This window comes from Tupaia chinensis, unplaced genomic scaffold, assembly GCF_000334495.1.
Source record: "Tupaia chinensis unplaced genomic scaffold, TupChi_1.0 Scaffold000068_1, whole genome shotgun sequence".
In the NCBI taxonomy this organism is placed as follows: domain Eukaryota; kingdom Metazoa; phylum Chordata; class Mammalia; order Scandentia; family Tupaiidae; genus Tupaia; species Tupaia belangeri.
Genome location: NW_006159528.1, coordinates 494,041 through 512,209, shown reverse-complemented (window position 1 = coordinate 512,209; position 18,169 = coordinate 494,041).

Sequence of the window (18,169 nt, the reverse complement as noted above, 5' to 3'; positions counted from 1 at the left end):
TCACCAGACAGACAGAGAGAGACATAGAGACAGAAAGCGAGAAATCACCCCCCAGGGGGGATGGTCACGCCGCAATCCCTTCTCCATTCTCCTCTCGGGATCTTGGGCATGCACGCACACGCGCCCGGCGTGAGTTTTAAGCCACCGGGTCCGGGATGTGAACCGCGGTCGACTACGTGGGAGTCCAGCGACATAGCCATTATGCTAACTGCTGGTTCCCAGGATATTTTCTGCTCTTGACAATCACCTTTGAACAGTCTATCATGGAAACGAGTTAAACCAAAGTTAAAATTTATCTAAAACAAATAGACAATATCAAAATATTGCACACTTGCTTTTGCACATAACTATTTCTGAAAGAACTATCTTTTTAGAAAATGTTACATTGATATTTACCATATGTTCTAATAAATACCGCATTTTCTTTTGCATATCTGTTTGACAATACATATTTTGAAAATGCCTCATAAAATTTTATGAAATGTTGAATGAATTAATTGCTTGATGTAGTAAGTTCAAGTTAAAAAAAATAAGAATTTAATGTTTGTTCATTACTTTTGCAACAGTACTTCAAACTTCTTTTAAGACTGGCAATGTGATAATAAAAGAAAATATTTTCAAGACTGGTTTTATTGATAGTCATTCTAACTCAAGTGATTAAAGAGAATACTATAGTCTGTAGTTACTAAATGATAGTTTTATTCCCTTCAAAATAGTTATTCATCTTGGTTGGCTGCTGTAGTGGGATTTTCTTGACTCTAAGACTTACATTAAAAGGCAGCTCTGACTTGGTCTTGCTTTAAATTCTTATTAATATAGTATACAGAGAAAGGACAACTAGTCAAAGAAACAAAATGTATACATCTTAATCCTAAAAGTGCTATCACCTCAAAGTGAATTACAGCACTCTATGGGGAAGGCGTGTGCTGTTATTTAGGTTCATCCATTCATTTCAACAGGATTAAAATAAATGATGCACTTACCTCACACGGCATTGAAATGTGTGTGGTGGTGGAAGGAAAGGGTGAACTTCAAAGATGCAATGTGCAAGGTTTCAGATTGATGGAGGGATTTACCTCTCAAATTGTCATTGCCATTGATTGGATTTACTTATCAATGCGCAAGAATTGACCGAAACGAGAAGCTGTGCCTACAACTGGTAAATCTATATTTCATATTTTACTGTTGCTTTTTGAAAGACAGGGCACATTGGATCCGTGACAGAGATAACATTCTACAGGAACCCTAAATTTATATTCTGGATGTTTACCACAAGCTTCTTCAAACCTGTCTCTAAGTTTGTATTATAATGTAAAATTAATTTGAAAATGTCTTTCTAAAACAATATTTTCAAGTTCTGGATTTTAATTATTCCTTGATTCTTCTGGCTTTGTGAATTCATTTTTGTAGTTTTAAATTTGTGGTTTTTGTTTATTTTACATTACTTCAGCTATTTTTTTAAAAGACTAGGATGATTATCTCGATCATAGATTTTACTTAATCCTGAAGTTTTACATTACACAAAAATATTAGATTAAGGAGAATTGATGAAAAGAACCGTGTGGGCCATGGCGATTTAGTGACCAGTGGTCAGTGATTCTGTACTTTTCCAATAATTATTTTAGGTTAATTAATTTTCTATTTGAAAATAGATACATGGCTACCAAACTTGACTATTTGAGATTATGTGCACCATGACTTGTGGTAGCTGTGATAGGAAAAAAAAAATCTTTTAAATGCTTTTGTTTTTAGACAGAGTTCCTATTTGAATGATGAAAAGCTTTTTTGGAAATAATAGTCATAGCTTCATACTGTTGTGAATGTAATTAATGTCATCAAATCAGACACGTAAAAGTGATTGCAATGGGATATATGATATATTTTATTATAATAACTATTTAAAAAAAGAAACATAAGAAAAATTGAAAAATTAAATTGTGTGTGTGTTGGGACCAGCAGATAGAGTAATGGTTACATCACTGAACTCCCACTTAGTAGACTGAGGTTTGAGACAAGGACCTGACAGCTTAACATTCACACCAGACACGTGAGTGCACAAGCCCAAAATCCCAAGAGGAAAATGGAAGAGACGGGATTGCGGTGTGGCCATCCCCCCTGGGGAACGTCTCTCTGGCAAGTGCCCTATAGCAAAAATCTCTCTTAAAAAAATTGTGTGTGCTATAATCACAACCAACATTTTTGAAACCTTAGGTTTGGGACGGAGTCTATGTCACTGTATCACAACAGGCTGGTGCAGGCGATCCAGGGTTCTCTGGAAATTTCAGGAAAGCAATCACTGTGAGGCGCTTTCATCGGGAACTCTGAACCGGCTCTCCCAAGTCACGCGTGCACTGGGCTTTCAGAGCAGGCTGAGTGCAAGCCCAGCGTGTTCCGTTGTTACTGTTTGCAAGTTTCCATCTCTGCAGTCGGGTGGGGGTTGAGGAGTGCCCCTTTCCCTCCCGATAGGAGGCAGAGGTGGTTGGCAACCGGATCCTTTACTGCTCCTGGATCCTTCCCTCACCTCCAAGCAGCCAAGTGCTGTTCTGAGGTATGTGGGGAACCAAGGACTGCGACTCTCAAATCCTCTTACAACTGCCTGTTTGGACTCGTCATCACAGTCCTCAAAACCATCCGAAGAAATGGAAAGGGAAAAATCTCAGGGTGAGAGAAGTGGGATATTTCAACATTGTGCCAAAAACAGCAAGGCCGGAAAATCCTTGGCAAAACAGAAGAGCTGGCTACTTCAACACCTTTCTCATTCCTGGGATCCCGGGTGATTGAGTCTGGCCTCCTGTAAACTATGGCGCTACCGTCCCCAAAGGTTCTGTTTTCGCAGGTGGGAAGGCAGTGGTGAGCGGCTCCTTCTCTCCAACTCAAACATTCTTTTCCAGGCCTCTGCGGAGCGGCCTGCTCCAGTGAGCGCCGCCGCCTTCGGTTATCAAATCCCGGAAGGCCCATTAGACCTTCACCAAATGACAGCCTGTTAAGTTCTGTGGCGTGAAGAATTAGGCTGAGCTGTTAACCTTCTCCATGCAAAGGACAACAAAGAAATTCTAGTAAGAGGTAAGAGGACAGACACTCAATCTACTGTTTTACCATTCGGTCCTCATCCCTTGCTCACAGGGAAAAAAAAATGTGTTCGTTTTTTACAGCCATTTTCCTTTGGCAATTGGCATGGACGACTACCTGCAGCAGCAGCCTCGATGCTTCTCGGCCATCTATCACCCCGCCCCCGCCTGCTGCCTGCTCCACTCAAGCACCTTATATAATGTGATACTGCTTAAGCTGAAGTGCTGAAGTCTGCTCGCCCTAGATGGGATATGGAAATGCGGGAATATTAGCCCTTAAACAGTAGGCTAGAATTTCTTTCATCCAGCTCTCCCTAAGGCAGACTGGGTTTTAAAGCCAACATCGCAGGTTGCCTTTTGCTTTGTAAATCAGCAGTTGGATGTGTAATCGGGATTTTTTTTTAAATGTCAAAACGGCTCTTGGGTGTTGATCTGGCAAGTGGAAATAACATAGAAGGGCTGTATAAGTAGTTTTAGGATGGCAGTTAAAATCTCATAATCTGACTTTAACAATTGACTCGGCTCCAAATTTCCATATTGGTATTATTCAGCCTTTGGCCAAGGATCTGGAGATGGAACTTTTCCCAGTGAAACTCGGGCTAAGCCTAATATTGCACTTACCGTTCATAGTTTGGGTAGGTGAATTTTATACGTCTAATTTACAGACCAGTTTATAGAAAAAGGAGATGAAAAGACCATTTCATTTATTCCCCTGGTGGGGTGGAACATTTTCTTCTGATATGTTTTCCAATTTACTTTTGAAATTTATGGAGCTTAAGAAAAGAACCATTCCATTATCTAATAGTTCCCGCTAATAGGCAGTTTCCTTAAATACCCAGCCTAAATTTTCCATTGCTCATCTGACTTCAAATCTTCCTTATTTTCCAATCATATGGATTTTATAACTCTATGTTTGCTAAATCCTTAGTTAATAGACATCGTCAAGATGGCGATTTTAAAAAAATGCATATTAAGTGATTTTTTTTTCCCTTAGAAATTCTGTAAACTACTGATTGAATGTCTGAAACATTTATGTCCTATCTTTAAAAGAGTGAAAACTTTATAAGCTAGTGCTCAGGAAATCAAGAGATGAACCTATTTCTTCTGCCTAGCTAAGAGAATTGTTTTTGCTTTGCTCAATGCTGTCAAATGTCTTTCTAAAAACATGAAATATGAAGTGAGAATGCTTGTGGTTATTCCTGAGTTTGAGCCAAGAATGGTGTGTATGGAAAGACACAATACGTTTTACAGAACTGGTGAGCAGCAATTTTTTTCAATCACTAGTAACCTATGGGGTGTTCAATCATTGACCCACCAGTAAAAGGCTGCGTCTTTCATTACCAGTTCTCAGATATATTTGCAGCTTTGAGTCTACTCACATTTCAGCTTTTATATCAGCCATTGAAGCACCATCTTACTAGACTTGTCTATTTAGCTGCTACATAGATTGATGTTATTAAAAATCTTTTTTTGCATATTCCTCCTTATAATTACAATTACGTAATGATGGCTAGTATCTGTCCTTTTGCATATTCCTCCTTATAATTACAATTACATAATGATGACTAGTATCTATCGAGTCATTACTATATACTAAGTATTATTTGAAGTGCTGTAACTGAATCAATTTAGTCTCTTTTTTTAGGAGACGAAGAATACTTCATAATAGCACGTATGGAGTCTGCTTGCCAACAATATTAAACTTGAATTTGATCAAGCCTCTAGATCCAGTTTCCAATTTATAGAAAATAGAGGAGAGTATTAGGGAATCACAGGGACGCTGTCAGTAAAATCAGATTTGGGGAAACTGAAGACATAAGGAATCTGGTTTCTTCAACAAATAAATGACAAGGAGAAGAGGGGGGAGAGAGAGGATGTGGTTGTGAATGGAGTGGAAACTTGTGCACTAAAAGAGACAGAAGAAGTAATACGAGCCAGTGAGAGCCTAGACCTTATTGGGATTATTATCCAAGAGAACATTTAAAAACTAAGACATGTACAAGACAAAATATTTGAACACTGACTCTCCAGAGAGTTGTTGATATTAAGAAATCACTGTAAATTTAAAACAAATTATGTTATGGTTGTTTATTAAAAAAATCAATAGATAGATAAAATTATGTGATGTTCAAGATTTCCTTCAAAATAATATGGGATGAAGCAAGTGAGAGCATGCGGAGACAATATAAGATTGACCATCGAGTTAAAAGAACTGGTGTCTGTGATAAGAATATGCGGTTTAATTACATTTTTTGTCTATTTTTGCACCTTTGCAATTGCACACTATTCAAAGTAAAAAAAAAATAAGGGAGAACAGAAAAACAATAATTAATGTCCATTTCTACAATCATTTGGGGAAAAAAAGTGATTTATAACCACGTATGAAATTCATTAGTTAATAGAAGGGAGCCAGAAGGTTTCAAATGCTTTCGGTTTTAAGTTATAGGCTGCCAATTTTCGTATTTGACTTAGCTTATGTTTCTTTCACAAAGAACCCTGCAAAGCGTCATTGTGACTTTAAGGGTTAGACTATGGTGGGGAAATTTATTTTCAAAAGGGGACTGACAGCAAATAAAAAGATTGCAGAAATCCTTCAGAGCTGAGTATGATCAGATTTACTGTAAGTGGTACTCATTTACCAAAAGTGATTAAATTATAGTCAGGATGTATCCTGAAGTACCCACTTCAGTAGACAGACTGGAATATATTTAGGAAACATGGAACACTGTACTCCCTCTGTACTTCATCTTTCACAAACTACTCTTAGGTTTTTATTATAGTGGAAGGCATTACCTGTGTTTTCATTGCGTATTTCACTGGGGCTTAGTACATGAAACTTATTGCAAAGACCATGTTTTTCTTCAACGCAATCAATCAGACTTAAAGAAAGGGTACTATGTGCACTGTGAAGTTTTTTTTTCTGTGGATACTAGAAGATAAGCTTCCTATGAAAAATAATCTTTGGCTTAAAAACAATATGGCATGATCGTGGAAGCTAGAAAATGCCACCAAGGGGAACAGCATCAACAGCCACGGGACTGTGAACTTTTGTTGGTAATCCATGGCTGACTTCCTTCAAGCAGGTACAACTACACGCTTTCAAGAACCCATAGTAGCTATTAGATACAGTTTCCTTTTTAAATGTCATATATATATATATATATTTTTTTTTTTTTGGAGAGGTTTTTGTTATAGGGCGCGTGCACTTGCCAGAAAGACAGAGAGAGACAGAAAGCGAGAAATCATCCCCCAGAGGGGATGGTCACACCGCAATCCCTTCTCCTCCATTCTCCTCTCGGAATCTTGGGCACGCATGCACATGCGCCTGATGTGAGTTTTAAGCCACCAGGTCTGGGACTCGAACAGCGGTCGACTACGTGGGAATCCAGCCACATAGCTATTACGCTAACTGCTGGTCCCAAATGTCATGTATATCTGTTCTCAAAATTAATTATTCTAAGGAAGAAGTTTTCAATACATAATCTGACAAAAATCATATTTTAGCCTTTAGATTGTCAGAAGGATATTATTATGAATTTATGGGGCCAGGGCTAAAAGTACAAATAGCCTTTGTGGTATACTATGTTTATGAAAAATACTTTGTTTGCTAGATTAAGATTATATTGATTGCATTGAGTATAAATTAAGCAGAGTACCTTCAAAAGCTAATTTTATGAGACCAGAAGATGGCGTCATGGTTATGTCACTGGACTCCCACATAGTCTACCACGGTTTGAGTCCCGAACCTGGCAGCTTAAAACTCACGCTGGGTGCGTATGCGTGTATGTCCAAAATCCCCAGAGAAGAATGGAAGAGAAGGGTTCCTCATGGCCATCCCCCTTGGGGGGTGATTTCTCGCTTTCCGTTTCTCTGTGTCTCTGGTAAGCACATGCACCATATAGCAGAAATTTCTCTCTAAAAAAAAAAAAAAACAAAAAAAAAAAAACAAAACCAAAAAGCTAATTTTACTTCCGTTTTACACCGTAAGTTAACAGGACCGTTAACATAGTGGAGAGATTCAAAGGCTGAAACCCCCATCCTCTTGTTCTTAGGACAGAAATGCTAAGTTTGCATTTTCATTCAATAGCCTGCAGGGCAGTCAGAGGCCATTCTGCCTAAGGGGTGTGTCTGGCAAGATGTCTGATGAGTTGCACAGTGCCAGTTGCTGCTGCCATTAGCAGTCAGGTGAGTTATTATGCACACCAGATTCCAGCAGATTGTGTGCATTAACATGCAATATGCTGGTTTTTTTATGTTACTTAGCTATTTTTAATTGCCAGAGGGCATGCGTGCCTTCCAGGGCCAGACAGAGATATGGGGGAGGGAGAAAGCACCTCCCAATGGACTATGGTCATGCTACAGTATCTTCTTGTCTCTCATCTGTTTGTTCATCCTATTGGAATTTGGGGCATGTGTGTTTATCAAGCTGCGGGGGCCAGGATTCAAACTGTGCAGTCAGCTATGTGAAATCCATCTCCCTAAGTCGCCAGGCTATGGGGGCCCATATGCTGGTTTTTTTCTTTTCTCTTTCTCTTCCTTTTTCTTTTTGCTTGCTTTCTTTCTTCCTTTTGCTCATTCTTTCCTCTCTTTCTTTTTCTTTCTTCTTTTTTCCTTCCTTTCTTTTTCTTTTTCTTTTCCTTTTCCTTTTCCTTTCTTTTCTGTCCCCCTCCCCCCCCACCCCCCGTAACTTGCTATAGGGTCTGTGCACTTGCTGAAGAGAAACAGAGTGAAAATAGAAAGAAACCCTCCTTCCCCAGAGGGCACGGCCATGCTGCACTCTTCTCCTTTCTACTTTCTTAGAATTTTTGGTACACATATACATGTGTCTGGCATGTTTTTCAAGCTGCCAGTCAGAGACTTGAACTGTGCAGTGGCCTTTGGGATCCAGCAGTCAACCTCCATACCACCTGCTGCCTCATATGCTGATTTTTAGAAAACATGACAAAATTTGGGTAAAACCCTTTTTAGGAAAATAGTGAAAACCCTAATTGCTTATAATAAATTAAATATTCCATTTAATTTTCACATGCTTACAGAGAAAGAGAAATGCAAGTCTTTGTGTCTAAAGATATCTGAACTTTTGGTGGTTCTGTGTATGCCTATCGCATTTGATGCATTGGATATTTTTCATATGCTCTTTAGAGTGATAAAATTTATGACAATGTTCTGAGCACCATTTTATGTCATCTATTTAAGAGCAAACATTAAATACTATGAACACTTGTTGGCTATGAGTATAAAGATACTTTTCTATTAAATAGGATCCAATACTTTAAAAGAAATGAGTAGTTTCAAGATATAAAAATGTAATTAATTTATACTATGACAGGTATAATTCCAAAGAAAATTATTTTTATTATTTACACACAACAGTGGTACTTATGTTGATCAATATATTGATAATCATTATATTTATCTTTCAGTGTCATTTAAGAAATTGTAAAAATAAAGAGATGAAACAATTGGGTAAACGTATCTTCTCTGCTTTGAAATAGTTTCAAAATAAGACTATACCATGAACTGATGGGTAGTATATTGAGAGGGTATCACTTACCTAATATCCCGATTTTGTGTCTCTGCCATGAACCCTAAAAGTTAGAAAAAACAATGGTTTGTCACTTTTTTCAATCCAGATGTTTGCTTGAAAAGCTAATTCTAATCTAATTGTTACTGCACACACCAAATATTTGCTTCACAACTATTTGTTTATCTAAGACTGATCACATTTTCATCCTGGGTTACAAATTGTATACTCTAATTATTATGAACACTCATTTTCACGCTAACATATTTGAGGTTAGACAATAAATTACATAGTCAACCTAGCCCATGTCTCTATGCATAATGAGTTCAGAAAATTCTAGTTGACTTTAGAATTCTGCTTTGTATAAATTTAATCTTAATCGATTATAATCTGAATTGTGGTTTGTAATGCCTTCCTTAGAATTATCAAAAGTAAAATATAAAAAATTTTAGATAAGCCATTATGTAAAGAATCAGATTAGAGAATATGATATAGAGGCCAGCTTTGTTGCCTAGTGATTAAAGAAGCTGGATACCACACAGTTGACTGTGGTTTGAATCCTGGCCTGGCGACTTGAAAACACATGCCAGGTTTTTGTGCACATCTGCCCTCAATCCTAACAGGGTGGAGAAACAGAGAAGAGATTGAGGCATGGTCCTGCCTGATCAGGATGCTTTCTCTCTCACCCTCTTTCTTTCTCTCTGGCAAGCGCATGTATACCCTCTGGAAATTAAAAAAAAAAGAAAAAGAAAAAGAAAAAGAAAGAAAATGTGATTCAGGAATTATTACATTAGACCTTTTTTATTTTATTAGTTTTGGACAAGACGTAGAATATAATGAGTTATAAAAATAGATTTGGCAATTATGAGTTATATGTAAGTATATGAACAGGAGTTTCTCAAGCATCATCGTACATTAGTTTAACAAATATGTCTATGAAATATTTGCTCTGAAACAGCCCGTTCAGCAATGCTGTTGAGATAACCTAGTAAGAGTAGGTAGAATTTAAAGAATTATAATATATTTATTATGTAAATTATATTGGAAAGTTAACATTATGCATATATATTTTTAAAGTGGGTCAAGTACAGCACCCTAATTGATCAATAGGGAAATCAGCTTATGACATTTAGATTCACCTATGACCTGATGTAAAACAGGAATTGCTTCCTGGGTGACATTGAATCAGCATCAATTATCTCCTGGGAAACAGAATACTCTGAACTGACTCTTTAAAGGATAAAGAGCCTTTCAGGCACCTCTAAAATGTGTTTTAGTAAATCAGATTGATGTACTAGTATCTTGAATGTAACTTTCAAAATGAAATATGGATAATAATTAGGTAAAATGTTATTTTGAGATTTTATTCCCAAATGGTCCATTGCTTTCATATTCTAAATTTCAATGCCCTTGTAGGTTCAATTAAGATGCTTAATTGAAGAATTCCGAGTAAGCAGACTGCCCTGGCACCCAGAGGGGATTGTGCCTGGTAATGATAGTGCTGAATTGGATAGAAGGAATACTCAGGACTGTTAGAAGAGGAGCATGTATTTTATAATAACATTCTCCAACCACATAGAAAAACAAGGCTGAGAATCAGGAGTCGTCTAAAGGCACTTGTTCTCTTTTTCAAGTCTAATTTTAAACTATTTATCACTTTGTTTCCCCCCAAAAAACCTTTCATTGTCAAGTAATGATAAAAATGCACTAAGTGGAAGCAAATTTTGATTTATTATAATTATTCTTCTGGTTTTTTCTGTAGCTCAGTTTGTTGCTTGAAATCCAGGGTGAGCTAGTCTCTTCCGTAAAGATACTCTTTCCAAAGTAGAACTAGTAGCACAATCAAAGCCAAAGTTTGGCTAAGGGCACTAGAGAGAATTGTCTGTATGCATTCGATATTCATGTGCACGTTAGCATAAATAGGGTGTGAGTGTGTGAGTGCCCAAAATCTGAGAGGAGAATGGAGATGGGGTTGCATCAAGGCCATATCCCCTTGCCCTGTGGGGAGCGATTTCTCACTTTCTCTCCTTCCCCCCCTTTTTTTGCACTTTCCCTTACTTTATCTCTCTTTCTCTTCCAAGCCCAGGCACCATATAGCAAAATTAAAAATTCATGGCCCTGTGTTGCAGAAACACATTGTCATGATGCATTTCAATTCTTTTCTCTTTTTCCTTCAACTGTTGCCAAAGGGCTCATGCACTCACCAGAGACAGAGATAGAGAGAGGGAGGAAGTGAGAAATCACCGTCCTGGGGGATGACCATGCCCCATCCCTTCTCCATTCTCCTCATAGGATTTTGGGCACACATACACATGCATTGGCCTTTTTCTCAAGCCACAGAGTCCAGGACTTGAACCCCTCCGTCAGCCATGTAGGGTCTAGTCACCTTAACCTCCACACCATCTGCTGACCCGATGCACTTTAATTCTTCCATAAGAGCACTTTGGTTGACATGTCTGTTGTTATATGCATGTGGAGGCAACTGTTTATTTTTCTATTGAGGATGAATGCCACCTGAAACCTGGCAGAGAGTGGATTACTTGTGTGGTAGTCACATTTATCTGATAAATTGTCTAGCAATAATTGTGGACATAACATTACTCTGTTATGAGTTATACTTACATCTTATAGGTCATTTCATAAGCAAAAGTGCAACCACTAGTAGAGTATCATTAATCTTTAAAAAAGTTTAGCATATATAATAGATACAATAGACTATAGGGTCTAAAGGCATTTTAGTAATTTGGTCCAGCCAGAGGCATGAAGGTTAAGGTGGATGGATACTACAAGGTCAATAGTGTGGTTTGAGTCTCAGAATAGTGTCTTGAGAAATAAATAGGGTGTGAGTGTGTGAGTGCCCAAAATCCCAAGAGGAGAATGAAGATGGGATTGCATTGCAGCTATCTCCCCTCACCCTGTGGGGAGCGATTTCTCACTTTCTCTCTCCCCCTCTTTTTTTTTTTTTCACTTTCCCTTACTTTCTCTCTTTTTCTCTCCCAAGCCCAGGCACCATATAGCAAAATTAAAAGAAAAAAAGAAAAAGAAAAAGAAAAAGAAAGAAATTCTTGACCATGGACTTTGTCAAAGTATAAAATAATGAAACACCATATTTGTTTTTCTTTGCAACAAACTGAAAGCTAACATTGTGTATAGAAGCTTTCTTTTTATTTCTAGCTAAAGATTAGTTCTTAAAAAGATTATCTTTACATGTTTTCTCTTTATGAATAGCCAATAATTGTGAATAATTATTTCACTGCTCCCACTGCTCTGCTCCCATTGTTTTTTAAGGTCACCTCTTATGTTTGAAAGTCATTCTTTTTTCCATCCTTTGGCATTTTAGCCCAATACTCAAATGACTCCAACAGACCATCTTCTTTAATTTCTACACATTAATTTTCTCTGCAAGGGGTACCAACAGTGCTAAAAATCTTCCCAGTGACCCAGAAAATCTTGTCTTTAGTCATGATCAGGAAACAGTCTCTACCACAAAATATTCACAAAATATTCATGGTACAAATGGTTACACGCTTAAATGGCTGAATCTGCCTGATTACTTATCACCGATTCATAGAGTCATTTGCCTCTGATTGTGCACATTTCAGTATCATGAATTTGAGTTTAAAAAAATTCTGCTTATGTTCAAATGTCCTGTATTTGTCAAGAAGTTCGAATACACTGAAAGTACATCGCTCCTTATTCCTATGTACCTATAGAAGGGAAAAAGCAATGGAAACATTATGTTTTGGAAGCCAGTTCATACTGCTTTTATGCTTAATTATATAAAGGATTGAAATGTGGGCTTTTCTTCTAAAGGTGACATTTTGCACATCATTAAAACATACAACTAAAAGAAAATTGCTAAGAAGGAAGTTCTGGCGATTGTGAATGATGCTGCCGTAAATATGAATGTGCACTTCCTTTTCTGACAGAGCGTCTTCTTATCCTGTGAGCAAATACCCAGGAGTGGAATTACCAGATCATATGGTAGTTCTATTTGTAGGTTTTTGAGAAATCTCCATATTGTTCTCCACAGTGGTTGTACTAATTTACATTCCCACCAAAAGTGGAGGAGAGTTTACCCCCTCCCCCCTTTTTAGAGGTATTTGCCATCTGGTGCATGTGCTCGCCATAGAGAGAGACAGAGATAGTGAGTGGAAAAAAGAGAAATCACCCCCCAGGACCCTTACTCTTACTTATCATTCTTTGTTTTTTTGTAATCTTAGCATTTGATTGAAAATGGATGAATATGTTAGATTTAATACTGAATGAAGCAAGCCAGACTATGAAAGAGAAGCATTGTATGTCCTCACTTAATATATACCTAATGTCTGCACTCTATGAAAGAAACTGAAAGATTGGAAGGTATAAAGGCATGAGAGCAACTAGATCCTAGAGACAGTGTGAGAGGAGGGTGGACAATGGGGTGGGGTGAGAGGGAGGGAAACAATGAGGAAAAAGCAAAACAGTTAATGAACACAAAAATGGAAAATTATCTGCTGATGATAATATATATGGTAATATTTTTGACTGGACTAATATGCCATGTATTCATACTGAGAAAATCTATTTTGTATGCTATAAAGATGTACAGTGATTGAATGTAAAAAAAAAAGTTAAAAATTTTAAATAAAAAAAGGATAAAGTTTTGTTATAGTTAAATACTTCCTTTTGGTCAAGCAGTTTATTTGACATAGCTCTCTATCTCCTATTTGAAAAAAGTTTCACAGCATGACTGTACATCATTCTGCTTTCAACAAGGATTATGACAGATGTATTCAAAAACAGTGTGCTCTTTATGGGATGTAGTTTTCGGAACTTGTTCAAAACTTGTTCAAAACTGTATCTCCGGGACCAGTAGTTAGCGTAATGGCTATGTCGCTGAACTTCCATGTAGTCGACTACGGTTTGAGTCCCAGACCCGGTGGTTTAAACTCATGCTGGGCGTGTGTGCGTGTGTGCCCAAGATCCCGAGAGGAGAATGGAGGAGAAGGGATTGCGGCGTGGCCATCCCCCCTGGGGGGTGATTTCTTGCTTTCTATCTCTCTGTCTCTCTCTGTCTTTCTGGCGAGTGCACGTGCCCGATAGCAAAAACTCCTCCCCCCAAAACAAAACAAAAACACAAAACAAAACTATATCTCCAAAAGGAAAGCCTTTCTACCTTCTACCTCCTAACATTTAAGAGTGCCTCTGTTTTCACAGCATGTAAAGAACGCTTACTAAACATAACCTCTCTTTGGGGCAAACGTGCCTTTAACTTACGTCGTAGGTAGAAAAATGTAATGAATCATTCCATTTTAGCCTAAGTTGTAGTCCTCTGAAATTATTTATGTAAGGAATGGGCCAATCACGTGAGAAAATAGAAACGTAGAGCCTTTATTGGGAGTGCTGCAGGATGAGGTTCACTGGTCTGACAGAGAAAGAGACAGGGGAGCTGGGTCAGAGAAGTCACACGCTGGGGCGGGGTTTAGCGACTTTTGTAAGGGTATAGGGCGGAGGAGTGTCTTGAGGTGGAAACATTTGACGTGTGGTAAAGGTTTAGGGGGAGAGCAGACCAGTGTGATACGTATCATCTGGTGACATGTGCAGAGTAGAGTTTTATGTGCAAAAGAGAGAGTGCCGTGTGCAGAGTAGAGCCCATGTGCAATATCCGGGTTAGATTCGAGTGCAGCGCAGGTCTGATGACACGCTAGTTCTGGGTTGTCTTAGCTGACTAAGGGCGTGGCATCCAACTTCCACATGCAAGCTGCCCAGGCCTCCGGCCTAACGATGTATTTATTTTAATGCCAGAAACAGACAGACACACACACACACACACACACACACAGAGAGAGAGAGAGAGAAATCACCCCTCAGGGAGGATGGGTGTGTCACAGTCCTTTCTCCTCCATTCTCCTTGAGGGCTTTTGGTACACATGTACACAAATCTGGAGTGAGTTTCAAGCCACTCAGTCCAGGACTTGAAATATGTAGTTGGTCATGTGGGATCCAGCTGCTTTCATCTCTGTGCCACCTGCTGGCCTTCAAATTGTTTCTTTTTATTTCTTTGCACTGAAGTGTTTCAGGTACCACATTATCAAGAGGTTTCACCACAGACAACTTTTTTGTGTCTTATCATTGTCACTCTTAGAGTTAAGTCAAAGTACATGTGTCCGTGTTAAACAAGTACGGTTCAAGCTGAAATATTCTACACCCATTAGGCAGTTGAAATGAATTCGAATTGAATCCCTCTTTGTTTAGTGCCACAGTGCCTCAGCTTTATTGTTCTAGTGATCACACATGTGTAAAGTGTCTATGTATGAATGTCTGTGTGCATGTGCGTGCACACACGCCTGCTTGATGACGAAGAAATGGCTATTTCCTTGCTTTCTCACTTTCTCTCTGTGTGTCTCTCTCTGGTCAAATTAAAATGAATAAATAAATAAATAAAAATAAAATCTTTACAAAAAGGGAGACCAGCAGGTGGCGTGGTGGTTGGGGGTGCTGGAAACTCCCACGTGGCTGACGATGGTTCAAGTCCTGGACCTCGTGGCTTTTTTTCTCACTTTCTTCTCTCTCTCTGTGTCTCTCTCTGGTCAAATTAAGATGAATAGATACATAAATAAAAATAAAATCTTAAAAAGAAGAAGAAATGGCTATTTAGTTCCTTAGTGCATATTTCAATTGATCTGATATTAGTGGTATTATTTGTGTTCAATGTACTTTGGTATCTAATGGCTACTTATATGTGAATTTTACATTGTGAAATCATTTTATGTTTGACTATAAATTAGTTGAAGCACAAAAGTAAATTTTTATTTAGAGTGAATTGTCTATAGAATTTTCTTTTAGACAAAGTTTTGTTTTTATTTATTTTAAGCACCAGTGTGTTTTTTGTTATTATTTATTTGTTTTAAGAGATTTTTGCTATATGGCGCATGTATATGCTGGAGAGAGAAAGAGAGACAGATAGTGAGAAATCACCTCCCAGGGGGCTGGCCATGCTTCATTCCCTTCTCCTTCATTCTCCTCTCAGGATCTAGGTGTGCACATACATGCACCTGGTGTGTTTTAAGTCACTGGGTCTGGGACTCAAACCGTGGTTGACTACATGGGAGTCCAGCGATGCATCCATTATGCCATTTGCTGGTCCCCACTTTTATTTTTTTTAAGTGTTTTTTGCATGTGCACTAGCCAGAGACAGTGAAAGGAAATGTGAAAAATCAGCCCCTAAGGAGATGGTAAAATTTTGATCCCTTCCCCATTGTCCTCTTGTGATTTGGGGCATGTGTGCATACACACCTGGCTCAATTTTCAAGCCACCAGATCTGGGACTTGAATAGTGGTTAGTCATGTGGGAGTATAGTGCCTTACTCGCTATGCCAACTGCTAGTCCCGAAGCATCACTTTTTAAAAATATAAATTAATACAGTAAATGCATTACCAAAATTTGAATGAAGTTACTATAATGAATTTAACACTTCCGAAAAAAGAATAAAAGGCAATAAAATACCACATAATATACAAATCTCTTGTATAGATATTTTCTTTTTTTATCTTGAGAAACAATGAAGTTTTTTATCCTTTGAAATTTCTGGTAAAATGAATGTGCATTATCTTTTATTCAAATGATCGTAAGTAAAATAAACATTTAGCTTGACCTTACCAACTTTAACTCCTGTATTAACTTTGTACAGACTTGAGAACTGTAGGCACAGCTGAGTAAATTACAGGAAGAATAATTAGAAAAACAAGAACGACAGGTGACAGTTTGGTCAGGCTGCCAGAATCCTGGATTATTAATTTCTTATTTATCTATCATTTTCCATTTTCCAGTTTTCCTCTTGACACCGATACTGTGCTCTCTCCCTATTGCTCATTTTAATGAATGCTTAGCCATATGAAATATTTGTTCACTTCAAGGGAATTCCCCTTGGTTTCAAAAAAAGAATGCAGAAGCCGTTTCAGAGCTTAATTAGGGAGATTTGGAACCTCTGTGCTTGCTCAATCAATTTTATCACAAGTAAAAGCATTTTAACTATTCTCTTTGTCTATAGGATCATTTGCAACCCAGCAGAAAAATTCCATTCCCTCCACAGTAACTTAACCAAGCAGGACAGTCAGTTGGAGTGAGGTCACACTGGAAAATGTTTTTAAAAGGGTTTTCTAAACCCTTTAAAAATTTAAGTTAAGTTTTAATGAGCATTGCAGAAGAGTTAGATCCCCAGGGGGCAAATCAATTTTGAGTGTTGCACTGCCTGTTCCTTTTAGCTTCTGAAGTACCACCTTTCCCGCCTTTCCAGGGGTTACATAGCGCCAGATATTCAGGATGAAAGAACGCAAATACACAGCCTGTGAATTTCTCCCTCACTCAGGGGTCACCCAATGCTTCAGCCATGTTATTTTCTCAAGGGGTGAGAGGGATGAAACGGGTGGAACAAAGCAGTTGGCTGTTCCAGCACTAAGAGACGTGTGAGGTGTAGGCGGGCTGTGGAAGACTCGGGAAGTATGGGATATGCCTGGTGATGGTTTTCCCCCTTGGGTTTAGGTCAGCTTCTGGTGCACAGTGAGTTCAGGATTCTATCTGGGATCCTCTGTGGTTGAACGAGCAACTGAAGGATAAAAGGAAGCTGTCTAGTGACACACGAGTGAAATTTAGAGCCCATGTTTGCTTTTCCTTTTCTCTCCTATGCGTGTTGAGGGATGTTTACTCCTATAATGTGGGGATGGAGGATCGTCCCCTACGCAGGCTGCACAACTGTGTCTTCTTTATATATTCCCTCAAATGAACGAACACTGTGCATCCTCCTAACAGGGCATTATGCTCCAGAGTGTACTTCTCTGGGACTATTTACTAGGTTCTGCTCTCTCCCCGCAGTCAGGAAATTATATATTAAAGATTAACTGAGCATATCATTTCCTCTCTCTAGGCTGCCGTGAAGTAAGCCTACAGACTGCTGTTCAGCATTTTTGCAGCTTATCCCTGTGAAAGAAAAGTTTCGAGGCCGGATGAGTATGTGTTCTTCACTCCATCTACGAATAAATATTGAGCCTTTGGTTAATGCTAAATGAGGCCCTGTGCTGAGCTTTTGTTCTAGAAGAGATTTTATTACTGTATCCCCCGTTATCATTTTCATATCGTTGGTCAAAGGTTAGCCCCCAGGGAGGCCTTCGTGATCATCTTATTTAAATTTGCAGCAAGTCCCACATCCCACTGTTCATCCCTGTTGGTTTTTTTTCCTCTTACCGTTTCTTACCCTTGCGCGCAGTAGGCCCCTTTTTTGAGAGTCTGTGCTCCCACGCTATAAAGCACGCTGTACGTGGGCAGGGTTTTCTGTGTGCTTTGATCACTTGCCCATCCCAATACCTGCAAAAGAGTGGCATAGGGAGGATGCTGGATGAATGTTACATTTTATACATATATTTAGTAATTAGTAATAATAATTATTAATATCATTATTAATACAAATGTAGTTTTAGAAAAATAAATCAATGTAAACTTAATATTGTACTCCTGTTTCTCATGGCTGCATTTTACGTTTGACTGAATGTTCACTCCATCTGATGAGCAACTACTCTTTCCATTTTACTAATGAGGAAA